Source organism: Macrobrachium rosenbergii, chromosome 59 (assembly GCF_040412425.1).
Source record: "Macrobrachium rosenbergii isolate ZJJX-2024 chromosome 59, ASM4041242v1, whole genome shotgun sequence".
In the NCBI taxonomy this organism is placed as follows: Eukaryota; Metazoa; Arthropoda; class Malacostraca; order Decapoda; family Palaemonidae; genus Macrobrachium; species Macrobrachium rosenbergii.
The window spans coordinates 22,433,345-22,452,569 of NC_089799.1; the positions used below are offsets into that span (position 1 = coordinate 22,433,345).

The following is a 19,225-nucleotide window of genomic DNA, read 5'->3' on the forward strand; positions in this document are numbered from 1 at the left end:
AATTCTGTTGTTAGTTTTTGAGATATGGCGTCCCGCTTTTTTTCAGGGAAAGGTCCCGGGCTGTTGCAATACTCGGTTATATCTCGGGAAAGTGCGCCCAGGACACCAAGCGCACGTTACATATTCTTTTGTGAGGAACCTTCTTGTCCTTTGTTTTGCAGACATTGCATTCATGTATGCTAATGTCAGCGACCATGCATAAACACAATGCCAGAGTAGGTTACTCAAATGAAGACTACGTTATGTAATTTTTTTTTTTACTTTAGGACCGTTAAACAAATGTATATTACTGAAGAACTGTTTTTGTAATATATGCTATTATTCAGTTGGTCTTAAGTGTGGTGTGTATTTTTTGCAGGTTTCTAATTACCTCTCCCCCTATTAGAACTAAAATATCTCTCATAAAGTAATTTAAATGTTTTTTTATACAATTGTAAATTTTCAGTGTTTCTTGTCTGTTTTCATCTTGAAATAATAATAAATTGCTTTCAAGATTTTGCATATGGTAAAGGAACAGAGTAATTTTACTATCATAAAATATTTACAGATTTTTATAACTATTGCTTGGCATACCTTTTGCTCCGTATCTGTTTCGTTTGTGGACACGACGAAGTATTCATACATGCAGTTCGTGGGTTTGCTTGCTTCCACAAATCAAAATTCCTTAATTAAAATCCTCTTCCGTTTCAAAGTTTTTTATATGTATTCACTTCTTTGTTATAAAGTTAATTCCACCGACTCTAAAGTGTACTTGACGTGATCTTCAGAACCCACTTCTCTTCTCTGCTATTTTTTTTTATACCTTTCACCTATGTGTAATTAATTTTTACGAGACAATCCGTATTTTTTGTTTTCTATCTTTTTATTAGCAAAGTTTTTTTTTTTGTGGCGTCATCAATCACTCTTTTTATTATTTACCAAACTGTAACGCAACTTTTTCATTTCAAATTTACAGGGAGTTATTCAACTAAATTTTTAATTATTTTCATTTATTCATCCTACATTATACAACGTCTTGTTACATGGTTTAAGAGCTCCATTTAACGTCCCTCGGCCTATATTCATATTTCTGTGGAGCAGGTACGAATCAGTATTCACGTCCTTATCTTCTAAAAACCCGATCCCTTTGCCTTCAGTTCCATATCCAGAGTTTCCTTATCTATTTATGTTGTTCACCTGATAAGTTGATATCACATCGAGTAATTGGTTTGCTGTGATAGGTGGATCTCTGTTCGATTGTGGGTATAAGGCTAAAAATATTTTAGCAATATTCTTACTTAAAACTGTAAAGTAGCACCCATCTAAAGGAAAGAATGTTCAATTTCTTTTATGTGCGAGATAACGTAAATATAAGCAACTATTCAAATCCTTGTCTACATTGCCAATGGGAAGAAAGATGACACAGGTAGCCTAAAGTTGATCTGTGAATCTGACCAGATGGAAATAAGAGCGTAGTGCCTTGGGAAGTAGACAGCTTTGATCCTACCTATATATAGCTTTGGAATGGGTCTTGAAAGCAAAAGTTGGGAGAGAATTAATTTCTTCAAATTTAAATTGATCTCTAATTTCTTTCTTTTTTCTGCCACACATGCAAGAAATCAATATATATATATATATATATATATATATATATATATATATATATATATATATATATATATATATATATATATATATATATACATATACCTGTACAAATAGAATCCTTTTGAATAAGATTCCTGGTTTAAACGTCCCACACCGAAATTATAAAAGTATTCATATGTTTCTAATAGCATATTTCATGCCAGTCAACATCTTACCAGGCTTCTTGTGTTTCTCACCTTTCATTCAATGCCGCGGTTGCGAATATCTGTTCCCTGGAATCTTCTTACATTATGCTGTGGTTACCACCACTTTATGTTTAGAAAAAAACACTCTGTGCCCACGCTTTTGATTACTTCCCTTCGCTCACCAGTCATAGGGCATCTGAGCAATGGTTTTGTTCTTTTCATCTTGTATGACGTGTGGTCTAAAACGATCTCTTCTTGTAGTTTCAGAATATATAAACTTCCGGCCACCTACTTGGTCAAGAGGGGGGTAGAACAACAGTTTCTCCGCTGTCCTGCACTGTGCACATCGACTGCGGGTTATTTATTCATTAGCAAGAGACATCTCTACATAACGACAAATCATCTGTGTCCTCTCCTGCGGTTTTCTACATCCAACTAAACCGTCGACTGTATTGTAGACCATCCTACGGATTAAACTCCAAGCCCAATTCCACCTCACAATGGTGAGTCATACCATGTAACACATTCATTAAGCGCTAAGAATATTTTTGTGTAAAAATGTGAGGATACACAAGCATTAAAGCTATAAGTGCTTTCTATGCTTGCTTTTTTTTTTAGGATCATTCTTTGCCACAGCAACTTTCAACTTATTTCAATGAACTTTGTAATCCCTTTGCTGTTGTTCTTCCAAGTTTCGTTTAATCTTTTCACTTTGCCGCAATACCTTTATTTTATCCATTTATTTCTTTATTTATTTTTGTGCTTTCGAGTTTATTCACAAGTTTTGCTAGGTGTCAATTTTTTTCCTTATCATTAACCAGATTAATCCCATTTTTTTTTTCTATTTCCACGGCTAATGATCTGTATATATTACACACGTCTGTCGTAGATCCTTTTTTTCCCCGATTCATTTCTATTTTCTATGATTAATGGCGCCATTCTTTACTTAAGCTTGACTTATGGCAAATACTTCACTGTCTGAAGCCCAAGTCTATTTATCTTTCTTTTGTTTCGTTGAGCTCTCGGGAGAATTGATTGCTCTCGGGTTTTGTGTTTCGTCTGTTTATGGGGGAGTTTTTCTCTGTGCACTTTTCGGCGAATTCCTTCCAGTTTCGGGATGTAACTTGATATTATCCGGATTTTGTTACTATCGCAGGGAGTGCCATTCTCTTTTGTTTATCCCACTGCCCAAATTGTTTGTATTATCCTCGAATGGCTGAAGTCAGCATTTCTGTACTATTCACTTGAAAGCTAGAACGGTTTGTCTCCCTTCACCTTAGTCTCTAAACTTTTGTGATTTATTTCGCTTTTGGAGACAAATTCCTTCGCATCTTTCTGCTTAGTTCGCCCGTTTGCCGTTAGCGCAGAAAGGTATTATAGCTATAAAAATGCCACTTTTTTCCTCCCCCCCCCTCTGTTATTCTGCTATCTCTTAATGGTAACTTAATGCCACGTCGATTTCAGTAAGTGATTAGAATTTTTCTCATGGCTTCATGAGAATGTTACTTATCCACGAATATTTTAATATGTATCGCATAATTTGAAAAATTTCAACTTCCCTTATATAAAATGTAGTGCACATCACTGATAACGTTATGCTCCATTTATATTTACATTAATTAAACTACTTACTTTCACAAATTTATTTGTAAGAAAATATTAAACTTCAAAATAATCTATTGAAGTTATGTTTATCATTATAAGCTGCTTAAAACGAGTATACATCTGATATTCTCCTTTGATGAATAGAAGCATTTCGACATTTTATTCATTTCAACGCAAGTCTGTACTGTAATTTTAAACATAATAAAACATAGTATTATTATTATTATTATTATTATTATTATTATTATTATTATTATTATTATTATTATTATTATTATTATTCACACTCGCGTGAAGTGTGTGTTTCTACCACAAAGCCAACGATTCGATACGTTTACTGCAATAGCCATTAAAAATGAACATGAAAGACTACAAAGAAATAGTGAAGTTTCCAGGTGTGAACTCAGTTGGCTAATGTTAAGTTAAAGTGAGGCACCCTTAAACTTGCAATGAATTGCTCTTGTCCGTTTTATAAATGATTTTCATTTAATGAAGAATTTTTATTTACAATTGTCTCAGGAAATGGAAAACACTTTTTAACTTGTGAGTTTTCTTTTGAAATCCCTAATGGGAATACTTTAGAAATATGATCGAATTGACAGTGGAAGAATAATAATTTTATTTTTATCTTCATTTTTCAAATTTTATATCCTTTGCGTTTTTTTTTTTTTTTTTCTCTTATGTTTCTTTTTATTTTTATGTCTATGTTATCATTTTAATATTTTTATTATTTTTCGTTTCTGCCTTTAATTTCTGCTTTTTTATTTTCGTTTTCTTATTCCCTTTCTTTATTTATAATTCTTGTTTATGGTTATATGATTGGAAAGAAAGCATGGCAGAGAAAAAGAGGAATATGAGTACATGTTTTAATTCTAAAGGAATTAAAAAAACGTACGCAAAGAATTCATTACGAATAAATAAGATAACAATGGAAACCGACTTTCCGTACACCAACACGCGTTTATACACACACACACACGGAATTTCGTTAACAAAAGTTCAGAGATGCACAAACTGATCCAGGCCTTTGGGACCAAAGCACTTTTCCTATATTGACATTTTTTGGAAAAAAGTTCTCATGACAAACCCTGATATTTCACATTGAATTTATAACCTCTTCCATTCTTTGAATTATCAGCAGTGTCCTACCACTAATAATCATCTTTAGTATACCCATCTATTTAATCTGTTCAGTTTTCCTTCAACATGACGCCCGCCTTTGTGTAATATTTGTATTAATTCGTCGTTATGAAAATGAATATTTCATTGATGTATGCAAGCAATGAGTGTAAAAATTATATAAAAGCGGTAATTAACTGGTTATCCATTTCATCCTAAAAAAAAAAACCGTTTAAGAAAAGATTTGTTGAAAAGATATTTATTTTCGTTCTAACCACATTCGTTCATTATATTCCCCCTTTCATTATGACAGTATGAAATAAATAATTTCTAAAGCCGTTAGATCCTTAGGTTTTTACCTAACCTTTGCTTCTGAGCAAACCCTGAAAATTTTCAGGTTATCTGATCCTAATATCTTGTTAGTATTTTTTTTTTTCTTGTGCCACTTTTAATTTCGGCTGGTTTTATGACTCTTTATTTCTCTTGTTTTCTTTAATGTGGCCTGTTTTTATACATGACCCTTGCATATGTGTATTTTTTTAAAGATTTCATGAGAAGATGACCACAATTTCCTGAAAGTTTGCATTTCAACGGAAGTCATTTCACATATGCCAACGCATTCCTGTCTTTGTATTTTATTATGGGAATAGCGTTTAATTCTTAGAATTCATGAATGTATCGGCTTGCATAAGAAAATAAGATTGTATTGAATGCATTTTCCGTAAAAAAAAAAAAACAGGGACTATAGTTTTTTCGAATGGAATTAAATAGCTTTAAAAAGGGATTTAATGTTAATAAAAATTCTTTGACGTCTTTGACATGTGCGTGTGGTTGTGTTTTTTTTTTTTTTATTCTGAAACTAAAATAAAGAAAAATACGAGATTATTGGTAAAGAGCTCTGACCCATTTTGCTGCTTCGTAGTCAGTATATTTAAAGCTGATAGGCTTGAGAAGATTAGTGAGCGGATTACTCTTTCACATGCTGATTCTGAATATATTTATTAACACTTGAAGAGGTATATTTCACATATCTGTTTGTTTGATTTTTCCGGGCATTAGTCGTAAGAGAGAGAGAGAGAAAGAGAGAGCCTTGACCAGAAATATAAAATAATGTTAATCTTTGACACCACATGTAAAGAATGTTAAAACCGTTGGTCTTACATATCCTTCACTTGAACAGGCTGATATCCGAGCTTACTTTATCATCCGTGTAAACAGAAGTTGATAAACGTATTTTTTAGAAAAGGAAATTAAGGTTCACAAGGGTCGGGTGATCTGCTTTTTTTTTTTTTTTTGACTTGCTATCAGAATATGTCTCTTTAATTATAGGAATAGCTTTATACGAACTAATTTCCATCAATAATCTCTTCTGATTAAGATGATAGCTAATGAATTAGTCGATCTGTCATTAATGAAAAGTGATACGGACTTGTAATCTCCTTAAATCGAGTTAAATAATATCAAATAAATAACAGTATTGAAATAGTAATGAACTTTTTTATTCGAGAGGCATGATGATATTCGTTTTCAACATTTTCTATTTTACTTTATTATTTTTAACTGCTAATGAATTTATCATTTTCGATAAACTTGCTCATTTCTTTCCTGCAAAGAATTAAAGATTATCGAAGTTTTTCTTGTTATAAAAAAAAAAAAAAAGTTTTTTTCGTAGGACCGATTTCCTTATATTTTTTTTTGAAGATGTAACCGAGATTTTTTTTTTTTTTTTTTGTATCAAGTCCGAAACGTACCAAAATAGATATAAATCTCTTTTAATGTTTATATCCTGAAACTTTCTTTCCCCCCTCATTGTAACCGATGTATCTAAATTAAGCCTCGCTATTTTCCATTTCCTCCCAGACATTTCAGTCTCCAGAAACATTTTCAGGAATGCTTTCGAATCCAAAACTTTTATAGAGGCACCAGTTATTTCGAGTTTTCTGAACAGTCTTGTGCCAACTGGGTTTCACCCTTCTGATTCCCTTCAGTTTCTCTCTTTATTTTCTTCTTCACCTCTTAATTTATTCGCTAGTGTTTTTATTTTTATAACTATCTTGCACATCTGTGCATCAGCTGTTTGTGTGAATGTTCATATTTTTCGTAAAATTTTATTTCTTTGGGTGAGATTTGAAAATTGAGAAAATGTTGGACTCGAGCATTTTTGTTCTTGACTTTCTCAATAATATTCCAACTTGTTACAAGTCAGCGTCCTTCAAAGACTTAACTTATAAACAGGAATGACATTAATTCTTAAAGGGCAAATTCATAGAATTGTTACTTACTCGACTTACACATATTGCGGTTTTCAAGGTTTCTCATTTCCATTGGGCTAAAAATGCCTGACAACCTTTATATGAAATGATTTTCCAGTACCTTGAACCTGAGTGGAGGCTTTCCACATAAAGATAATCTTTTACTTTTCTTTGAAAGACATAATTATAAGCAAGTGGGAGCTTCTTAAGGGATATATCAAAATGTTTTCAGTGAAGGAAGCGTACCCTGTTGACATTTGAGCTGCTTTTTAGTTTTCTGTGAAAGAATGCTATTGAGATGACATTGTTTGTCCGTCCGCACTTTTTCTGTCCGCCCTCAGATCGTAAAAACTACTGAGGTTAGAGGGCTGCAAATAGGTATGTTGATCGTCCGCCCTTCAATCATCAAACACACCAGATTGCAGCCATCTAGCCTCAGTAGTTTTGATTTCATTTAAGGTTAAAGTTAGCCATGATCGTGCGTCTGGCACCGCTAGTGGTACCAGCCGCCGACGCATCTTCACTTGACCGCATCTGGGGAGCAATTGAGCGTTTCCTGGTCGTTGTTGAGAGTTTCATACTGCAGCACATCGAGAGTTTCATACAGCATATACGCTATACAGAAAACTCGATTGCGCCGAAGAAACTTCGGCGCATTTTTTACTTGTTTTCTGGTGTTACAGTACAGTGCTCAAAAGTGTTTTAGGAAGAATAATATATTTTTTTCTGGTATCAGAAATCACCATATTCAGTATCATCGTACTCATCACTATTCTTTTCCGTTTTTCTTCTTTTTCTAACACAGTGATAATAAATGCAATATATTTCAACTGTTTTTCTGAAGAGTAAAGTTTGACATTCAGCACCCACATTACGTGTTGACATTTATCATGAAATTATGAGATAGATATACCTTTCTTGACTTGTGGCCCACAAAAATGGGTTACATGAAGAATATTCAATGCAAATAATAAAATTCCTCAACCGCAGGCGCCTGGTAAACCTACCACGCAGGTTTTATCAAAATTGCGAATAGTTTAAAGTCCAAACAAACAGTTTTTATCTAAAAACTAAGAGGGTAATTAATATTTTAGAAAAATAACCACTAACGTGCCAAAATACCGGCTTACTATGCTTCATTAAAATCAGGAAAAATAAGAAGCAATATTAATAAAAAGCAAACGAACGAAAGGAAATTTCAGCTCTCTATGATCTTCCATAACGGAATTTTTTTTTTTTTTTTTTTTTTTTACTTTTAGGCATGTATAAATTTTCCACAATGTTAGTCGTATGATAGTGTATTTCCACTTTCATCTTATTAATCAGAGTTTGATTTTGAAGATGAATAAGAAAGACAGGTGGGTTTAGGACACGACATGTAGGCAAAGAAGGGACTGAAACCCGTTATTCGCATCTGATGTTGTGATGATAAATACGTTTCCTTGAAAGGCGAAGAGAAACATTCTGTTCGGTAATACGAAAATATAAGTAAAAATAAAAAAAAATAACTCGCTTTAAACACCAAATTCAGCACGAGCGTTTTTTTTAGTTATCAAAATCTTTGAAACTTCCATATTTTGTTTAATATTCTCGTAGTTCATCAAGGCTTGAACACACTGCTGAAGCGAGAGAAATCACAGCAAACAAAATGTAATTCAAAGGTATCCCGGGTAACAAAACAATAGACTTTAATAGCAAGAAAATGGCATCTTATTTTTAAATAAACTTGGGCAGAATAAGAATTATTCCTTGGCTAAACTTCTGATAGACAAGTGAATTTACCCATATAAGGAAAATACCAGTTATTTTACAAATGAGCTACAATAGTCTATTGTTTTTAGTCTGTGTATGTATCGAAAAATACTTGAAATGAACATAAAATTTTCCTCTATTCAGTAAAAGCAACAACACTGAAATGTTTCATCAACAATAACAAGTAAAACAACCTTAGTACTCTTTGAAAACATTTTCAGACTTCCAGTGACTTGGAATTTGTGTGATTTATATTTTCCGAAGGTACTTTCAACCCGGCTATTATGACCAGGCTACAGAGCCGTGGATACCTTTTAATGGTAATATTGATCTACTGTATCTATCATCATTTTATATATATATTTTATATATATATATATATATATATATATATATATATATATATATATATATATATATATAGATGTTTAATCAGGTTGTAGCTTACATACATAACTGCAGTTAGGAGTGTTCATCACGCACTATAATATATATATATATATATATATATATATATATATATATATATATATATATATATATATATATATATATATATATATATATATATATACAGTATATATGTATATATATATATATATTCATATATATATGTATGTATGTATATGTACATATATACATATATATATATATATATATATGTATATATATATATATATATATATATATATATATATATATATATATATATATATATATATATATATATATATATATATATATATATATATATATAGTATATGTGTATATAAACACACACACACACACACACACACACACACATATATATATATATATATATATATATATATATATATATATATATATTATATAGAGGGTGATGAACACTCCTAACTGCAGTTATGTAAGTCAGCTACAACCTGTTTAAATATTCTATGAAAAGCTGATGAAGTGGCTAAACATTGCCCTAATTATGTAGTCCAAAGTTTTTAAAAGGGAAGAAAAAAAAGACTGTAGGGCATATAAGCTGGAAGGTTATAAGCCTCACCGGGAAAAAAACTTCTTTACCTTTAATATTTTTTTTTATTTTTGATATTCATGTCTTACAGGGAAGATGTTCCTCTTTAGAATTAATATCTTATATTTTTTTCTTTTTTCTTATATTGTACTACAACGTTTTTAGTTTTCTGTAAAAGAAAACTATTGAGATGGCTTTGTCTGTCCGTCCGTACTCTTCTATCCGCACTTTTTCTGTCTGCACTTTTTCTGTCCGCCCTCAGATCTTAAACACTACTGAGGCTAGAGGGCTGCAAATTGGTATGTTGATCATCCAACCTCCAATGATCAATCATACCAAATTGTAGCCCTCTAGCCTCAGTAGTTTTGATTTTATTCAAGGTTAAAGTTAGCCAGATCGTGCGTCTGGCGGCGCTGTAGGATAGACCGTGGCTGAAAGTTTCATGGGACGCAGCTCATACAGCATGATACGCTGTGCAGAAAACTCGATTGCGCCGAAGAAACTTAGGCGCATTTTTTACTTGTAAATTTTCGTGTTCTGATAAACAATATTTTGAATTTTCTTGTTTATAAATTTTTTTTTTATTTTCTTTTGCATATAAACAATATGTTTTTATTGTGATCTTTTCGGAAGAGGTGTCTCATATGACATTCAAATCCAGCCTTTAGTTCTTTACGCCTCTGCATGGCAAACCCATATTGTTATAACCGCCTTCTTTTGTTTATACCATAAAACAATATAGTCTTTCTTCTCGTATGATTGTGTGGAAATACTCAAAAATGGTTTTTAGAAATCCCCATTCTATGGTGCTTTTGTTGATCAACACAAACTGTTATTAGAGCTTTTATTTTTTCTTTCATTAGATGAGTCGACATTTGTAAACTGAGAATAATGATATAATTATTGTTTACTTCACCTTCACTTGGTGACTCACCATCCCTCGCTTTCTCAGTTTGTCTACGGTGGGTTTGCTTACTGTGAGCTATTTAATAAACTAATGAATGAATAAATTTATAAACAAAAGGTTATATTTTAGATTGTAAGACGTCATAATTTCTTTAAAAGTAAAACGTGTCTTCCGGCACGACATTGACAGTTACTCCACATTTCTCTATGTTAAGGAAGAAGAAACCTGCCTTACGATATCTATATAGTGTGCACATGAAAGATGATGACAACCTAGGAAAAGAAGAAGAACCAATTTAAGTTTCCTGGCCTGAATTCCTTTTGTTTACTCTGAGAACTTGAATGGCCTCCCATTTATTTTCTAACTTCTGGAACGTTCTGTAAGAAAGATATTTCAAAACTTATCCTTATGAAGTGAAAATTATCTACATTTTTCAAACTAATAAGAAGGTGACAACGTGTCTCCTGGTGGCATGTGGATAATTGATTTCACTCACTTCATTTATATTTGACTTGCTGAATGCTAATAGATTTTTTGAACCTGGGGTCATATATATATATATATATATATATATATATATATATATATATATATATATATATATATATATATATATATATATATAAACCAAAAGACTGCATACTTATCATATGAATTCAACTTAAATTCTACATATAAATACCAAATACAAGCTCACATTTATATTATAGAAAGTTTTTATACTTTGGAACGCGTGATATAGTCAGAAATAAGTAAAATGAGATTTTCTGATAAAATCTTGACTACCGATCATATTTTCTAGGAACGGAAATAATTTCATTTCTTTGCAAGTGTTAAAATAAAATTCCCTGTTGGTGTATTGCAAACACTTAAGTGGAGGAGGAATTGAGATTTAGATGGCAAATCTCCAGGGAAAAATAAATTTGGAATCGGACATTTTGAAAAATCAGTTTTCATTTTACAGGTTTATCGTTTTCTCTTTATAGTTTTCTATTTTGAGGTTGTTTGTTGTATTTTTTTGTTTTGAACCCATTTCTAGATTTTTCTTGTCACTGGATATCACTTACATTATTACTGATATTTTCTATTTCTGTACATCCATATTCTTCTCTTAACCATGCTTTTAACTGTTTGAAAAAACAGTGCTTTCACCTTTGCAAAGTCATTAAGTAAGGAATAGCAATTCAACTTTTACCTTTCCTAAAGAAAGAATAACTTTAAAAACTATGTTTTTTTAAATAACAGAAGCAGTTGAATTCAAAAGATGAATCATTAATGTTTAATATTTTAAAAATCGAGTCAACGGGCCTAAACAAGGTCAGATAGATTTTGACATCCATCTCAGGAGAGGTATCATCCGAGAATATTGTGAAGAATGAAATTATCACTTAAAATCAAGACTCAAATAACTGGTCTCAATATCGCTCGCATTTGCTAGTCTCTTGTTAAAGTTCTGATGTAATTAATATTGAAATTGCATAGCAAGAGTAGTTTGTACTGTGATGCTCATAATGCAGGTGGTTCATAGTTACCTCATGAGGTTAATTAAACACTTGCTTGTCCTTTAGAATTTATGAAGTGTTTAATTAACTTCATGTGGTAACTATGAACCACCTACATTATGGGAGGGGAAGGGGAGGGGGAAGGGGAAGGGAAGGGGAGAGGGAGGGGAGGGAAGGGGAGGGACACGCGCAGACAGAAAGGCAGCCAAGGAAATTAATATAATAGGTAATCGCTCGGTAGTCCCATAAATGTTCATTCATAGTTCGTTATCACAAGGGAACAACAACCATAAAATCGTGTGAGAATATAATACCTATACACAAGTTACGTGTGATATTTATCTGCCCTTATATGTGGGAATTAGTAAGTTATTAGAGACTACAAGTAATTCGGTGTTAATTCTCCTGAGGTTAGAATTCGCTCATTGTGTACATTCCTCTTTTCACGTGATATCGCCAAAATCTTGAAAGTCAAAAAGAAATCCATTGTTCCATCTTTCTGTCCCTTATTATACAGGGTTTCCAAATTGCCTCTCTAATCGAACCTTCAAGTTTTCATTCAGATTCAGAATTCTTGATATAGGTAATAATAATAATAATAATAATAATAATAATAATAATAATAATAATAATAATAATAATAGTAGTAGTAGTAGTAGTAGTAGTAGTAGTAGTAGTAGTAGTAGTAGTAGCCTGAGTCTTGAAATGGAGAAATAAATAAAGAGTTATGTATATGTATATATATTTAAAGATAAATCTGTAAGGAAAACTTTCGGGAAATTGTTCGATTCCCCTTTTCAATCTATAACATAAGACTGAAAAGGTGAATCGAAAAGTTTCCCGAATGTCACGACACCAGACAACTCGAAATTATTCATTCATTCATTCATTCCCGAAAGCTTTTTGTACAGAGTTATCTTTAAATATATGTACATATACATAACTGTGGACTTGTTTCTCCAATAATAATAATAATAATAATAATAATAATAATGCATAAATCATCGTTGTGTTAGTAAAAACGTGATGGTAAACACAAGATTGACGTCAGTATTAAGAACAACTATAATTATGAAAATTAAATGAAAAATTATACGCATGAGTAACGTTAACTCTGTTAGTGCAGATTTTAAATAAGAATTGATTTGAATGAGAACTAGGTTTCGTACTTTTCAGAATGGCGAAGAATTGCATAATTACAGTCTCCGTATGTTGATAAATTGCAGATAAGTAAGTGCATTTCCCTTTAGGAACCATATATCATTCGTGAAGTGCAAAATGTTCTGATTGACGAGAAAAAGTTAACTCTCAGTTGCCTTGCACCAGTAAATAGTAATGGTTGAAGTTTGTGTTCATTAGTTCACAAATTTAGCTTATATGTTTTATACTTATGTTCTGACAGAGTTAATTAAATATGCGTATTCTATGGAAGCTTCATATGACAAAGCTGGTATTTCTTTTTTCTGATTAGTTTAACGAACTGTAATACTTTTTTATCAGAGCCACAACGTAAAATCATGTTCTTTATAATAAAATATAAAAGTGTCATTAAAACTGCATTAGATTAAAACTAACTTTTGTACATAACATTGACGTTATGTTATTAGAGACTTATGAAGTGAAATGTTTAAAAATCCATTTGGAAAGTGCTATGAGTCGTCAATGAGAGAGAGAGAGAGAGAGAGAGAGAGAGAGAGAGAGAGAGAGAGAGAGAGAGAGAGAGAGAGAGAATCCCTTGGTAGTATTGAACAAAAGCAATAACATGAAAGGGATGTCTCAACAGTTGTGTGGGCACCGTCTACATGGGGAAAGCCCTTGTAGTATTTCGAGTCTGAGAAGTACCTACCCTTTTGGTTTTCTGAATAGTCTTCATCCCCAACAATCCCTCAAGTTTAAAGAGTTATATTGAAAGCCCATCATCTCCGCACCTCATTAGGTTGAAGAGTCACTTTCCACGGACAAATAAAAAGACCAGTGGTCTCAGTTCTCAGAACACGAACAATGAAATTCGTTAAACTCCGTGTTTTCGTGTGCTGCATCGATTATGCGCTAAGTGTGCTTGATTAAGTGTGGTTCTGAAAGGCCAGGATGAAAGCCTCTTGTGTAAAGGAGATGTGCGTTCTGTTATGCAAACAAACGCAGGGGAAATCAGAGCGCCTCGCTTACCATTATTTCATTTTGAGATATCAGTGCTTCTGGTATTATTTATCATTCGTCAGTATATCTAAGTCCTTACGTAAAATCAGAAAAGAGAGAGATCCTGAACTATGAAAACCCCTTCCTCCCACCCCATTAGCAGGTCCTCATCAAGCTTTATTTCTTAGCAGTTACCATTATACAAACACTATAAATTTTCGACCCATCTTATTATTTATTCTCTCTAATGGTGACAGCAAACGGTGAAATGTATTGGTAAAGGAAATGGGAAGTCATTTAGGGTTCAGCTAAAGAGAGATCAGCGATCTTTTCTGTAATATACTGTACACTTGTTAAAATGACCGAAAGCCAGTCATTTTTTTAGAGTTTTTCTCTTTTTATTACCATCTTGCCTTTCTACCAATTGATAGATTTTTAAAGCTTTCCTCAAATTCAAAACCGTACTGCCATTATCCTTGATCTCCGTAGGGGAGTAGTGCCGTCAGTGCACCGCACCCTGGTGCACTGTAGGCATTACTAAAGGTTCTTTGCAGCGTCCCTTCGGCCCCTAGCTGCAACCTCTTTCATTCCTTTTACTGTACCTCCATTCATATTATCTTTCTTCCTTCTTACTATCCACCCTCTCCTAACAGTTATTTTCCTCCTATTTAAACCTTTCAAACTTACCTGCTCTCAATTTCCTTTCCAGCGCTGAATGACCTCACAGGTCCCAGTGCTTGGCCTTTGGCCTAAACCCTATATTCTGTTCCATTCCATCCATTATCCTTGATTACGTCATGAAGAGTCAACTTACCTAAACGGTTTATTTTCACTACCTTAGGTGTAACTGCTCCATAGAACAGTCACTGACTTGAATTCATTGACTTTCCTTTTGCACCTCCTTATGGAGCTGAATAAATTCATAGCTTGAAGTTAATTAAGGGACTGCTCAAGACATTTTTCTTTGCTTTTCCAAGAGTGTTCCATTTTATTGTCGTCATTACTTTAATTTCACTTGTTACTGTTAAACATTATATCTGAGCTCTGGAGTGACGTTCTCATTTATAATAATCTCTCTCTCTCTCTCTCTCTCTCTCTCTCTCTCTCTCTCTCTCTCTATATATATATATATATATATATATATATATATATATATATATATATATATATATATATATATATATATATATATATATATATATGTGTGTGTGTAATTCTAATAGTTACAATGCCCTCTTTCTTGCTAATTCTTCGTTTTTTGGATATGCTTGTAACTGAAGCCGATATCCAAAGGGAAGAAATTGAAGAGCCTGTGACGGCTGGCTCTTCAATTTCTTCCCTTGGATATCGGCTTGTAGTTACAAGCATATCCAAAAAAAAGCGAAGAATTAGCGAAGTTAAGAGGGCATTGTGGCTATTAGAATTACATATGTGTCTGGTAAAAGTGACCAGTAGATTCTGCATATATATATATATATATATATATATATATATATATATATATATATATATATATATATATATATATATACATATATTTATTTAAGTGGCAGTTATTGTGAATTCAATAATAATAGGTTTTTTTGGCTTAATATTTAAAGTACACATGCACACGTACTTAAGTACAGGCATATATATACGCATACACTCACGCACATATATATATATATATATATATATATATATATATATATATATATATATATATATATATATATATATATATATATATATATATATATATATATATATATATATATATATATATATATATATATATATATATATATATATGCGTGTAATGAAGTATGTGTGCGTGAGTGCTATTAAATATTAAGCCAAAAAAACTAATGTTATCATATTCACATTACATTACCGCTTGAAAATACCTTATACCTAAACGAATTATATCTAAAGATTTACCATACTAACAAAGACTCCGGCCCGCAAGCCTCAAATTTGAATCCTGGTCAAATCAGGAGGGCGTTTCACACTTAACTGAAACAATGATTAAAGTTGCTTCCACGGTAGGTTGAAGCCAATATTAATGAGAGATTTGTGGCCATATATACATACCCACTGCAAACACGTGTGTATATATGTATATATATATATATATATATATATATATATATATATATATATATATATATATATATATATATATATATATATATATATATATATATATATATATATATATATATATATATATATATATATATATATATATATATATATATATATATATATATATATATATATATATATATATATATATGTGTATATATATATATATATATATATATATATATATATATATATATATATATATATATATATATATATATATATATATATATATATATATATATATATAAAGTTAAACACACTTCACATTTCACATTTTCAGCTCTGGCTGAGTGTTCGCAATTATTAACGAATTAGCAACCACTCATAGCTTCTACGCGAATGCCTCTTAAAACTTGTAACCAGTTGCCTTTATCTAGAACAACATCGCCGGAAATACGAAAAGTAGGGTACAGGAGCGCGTGGAGTGTAGCCTCCGAAATGGCGATACATTTGGTCATTAAAGAGAGATTGCAGGAATTCGGCAGAGCGAGATTGCGGACCGAATGACATTCTTCTCAATTTCTCGTTGGCTTTTCTTGTTTTCGTATTTTCTCGACTCTTCTGCTGTTTGTTTATTTGGATTTTTCGTTGAAAGGTTCCGTGCCTATTGTTTTAATGTTCTTGAATTGAAAATCTTTAGCTACCCTCTAGAAATTTATCCATTCTCGTCTTTCTTGTAAACATATGATTTATTATTATACTCAGTTTTCTTTACCTTCAGAATAGTAGTTTTACGAAATAATACTTTGACATAAACCTATTAGAAGATGTAGGGAACAGGAAAACATAGAAAAAATGTTAGACATATATATATATATATATATATATATATATATATATATATATATATATATATATATATATATATATATATATATATATATATATATATATATATATATATATATATATATATATATATATATATATATATATATATATATATATATATATATATATATATATATATATATATATATATATAACTTATAACTCTTGTAACTTATCTATCATGAAACACTATTCAGGAGACTAGTCTCTACATTCTCTTTCGAGCACGCATGTCATAAATTCAAGAATCAAATAATTGCGTTTTGCTCTTCATATTCATTGAATTTAGAATGTCTAACATTTATTCTATGTTTTCCTGTTCCCGACATCTTCTAATAGGTTTATGTCAAAGTATTATTTCGTAAAACTACTAATTTGAAGGCACAGAAAACTGAGTATAATAATAAATCATACATATGTTTACAAGAAAGATTTTTAATTCAAGAACATTAAAACAATATGCATGGAACCTTTCAAAGAAACATATAAATATAAATATATATATATATATATATATATATATATATATATATATATATATATATATATATATATATATATATATATATATATATATGTATATGTGTGTGTGTGTGTGTTTGTGGTTGCATTTCAACTTCATAGAAACGAAACTATATCATACTAAGCCAAATTATAATCAACACGAAGAAAAACCAAGGCAGTATTTTGCCTTTCATTTCCTTTTGCAGTCTAAACTTTACTAGTAATTTCCACTGAGATATGAACCGTAATTATTCCATGATATAAATCACACACAGTTTCTCTTTCCCCCTTTCCTAGTATGAATTTCTGAAAACATTTCGAGTGTCTGTATTTCCTATTTTATTTTATGATTTAAGGGAAATATGAATGACTCGGTTAGCCGACGGATTTTAATAAACAACTGTCCTCTTTTTTTATCGTAGCAGGAAATTGGTGGGCTAAGTTCAAGGGTAAGTTCTGTATAATCGTTTATTTATCTCTCCTTCCCTTCCAACGCATTTATATTGTCTTGTTGCTAACATGGCAGAATATATTCATACAAGGGAACTTCTCTTTTCTTGCTTTAATTCAGCTGAATTGCCTGTTTTCTCAGTTGCTTGCAGTGGAAGTTTTTCCACCGTGTTTATTTACTGTATTTCGATATTCGTGTCTTCTTGCAATTGTCCACCTATATTATTGATATTTATACACTACCTGAGGTTTTTCAAGATTGTTAAATGTACTAGTCTGCGTAAACAAATGACGAAGTGGAATCATCTGTATAGCCTTTCCATATTACTGTTTAACTATGACTATGCCTTGAAAATAGTATTTATTGAAACAACCTTACTATAGATTTATTGTGCTGGTGCCTCTCCTGCTTTCATGCATTGTTCTTTGTAATGGATAACATTTGTCAATAGAAATGAGAATATCTTCTCGAATTTTTTCAACGGGATGGATAGGGACTTTAACATATGTAATATTTCACCATTTGTCATGTATATTTCGAAAATGCCCCCCCCCTTTTTTTTTTGAAGGACTGAAGCATGATATATAAAAATCTTTCTCGTCCCTACCCATCAATAAATAGCATGCAGCAGTTGTTTAGTTAAAAATATAGTCACATGTTTCTTTGCCCTGCAGAAATGCACACTGTAAATTCCTGCCTGTCACTGTCTTCACTCAGTTAATGGTAGGTGTAGGACCTTGGCTGTTCTAGTGTTAAACATTCATCTGTATTAACATCAACCGCTGTCCCGTTTCCTCCTCACGAATGCAACGTATGAAATTTGTTCAGTATTTACTAGGCTGTTCTCTCCGTAGGGGAGTAGTGCCGTCAGTGCACCTCGTGCGGTGCACTGTAGGCATTACTTAAGGTTCTTTGCACCTGCAACCCCTTTCACTTCTTTTACTGTACCTCCGTTCACATTCTTTATTTCAGCTTACTTTCCATCCTCTCCTGACAATTGTTTTGTAGTGCAACTGCGAGGTATTCCTCCTGTTACACCTTTCAAACTGTCACTTTCCCTTTCAGCGCTGAATTACCTCATAGGTTCCAGCACTTGGCCTTTGGCCAAAATGATACATCCCATTCCGTTCCACTACGCTGTCCTGTACACAGTTGTCATTGCACATGTAAAATTTTGTGATTTATGTCATTTTCTCGCTGATCATAGTAATGTATTTGGCTGCTGGATCGATTGACATTGTTCACTTATTTTTTTACTGAA

The 19,225-nt window shown here is 31.8% G+C and overlaps 1 long non-coding RNA gene across 1 annotated transcript in view; it reads left to right on the forward strand.

Annotated features, from left to right (window-relative positions):
- Positions 1-19,225, forward strand: part of LOC136837539 (uncharacterized) — a 202,216-nt gene that overhangs the window by 114,187 nt on the left and 68,804 nt on the right. The window contains exon 4 of the long non-coding RNA XR_010852716.1: positions 2,034-2,275. This is a non-coding gene — a long non-coding RNA (uncharacterized lncRNA). The remainder of the gene's footprint in view (positions 1-2,033; positions 2,276-19,225) is intronic.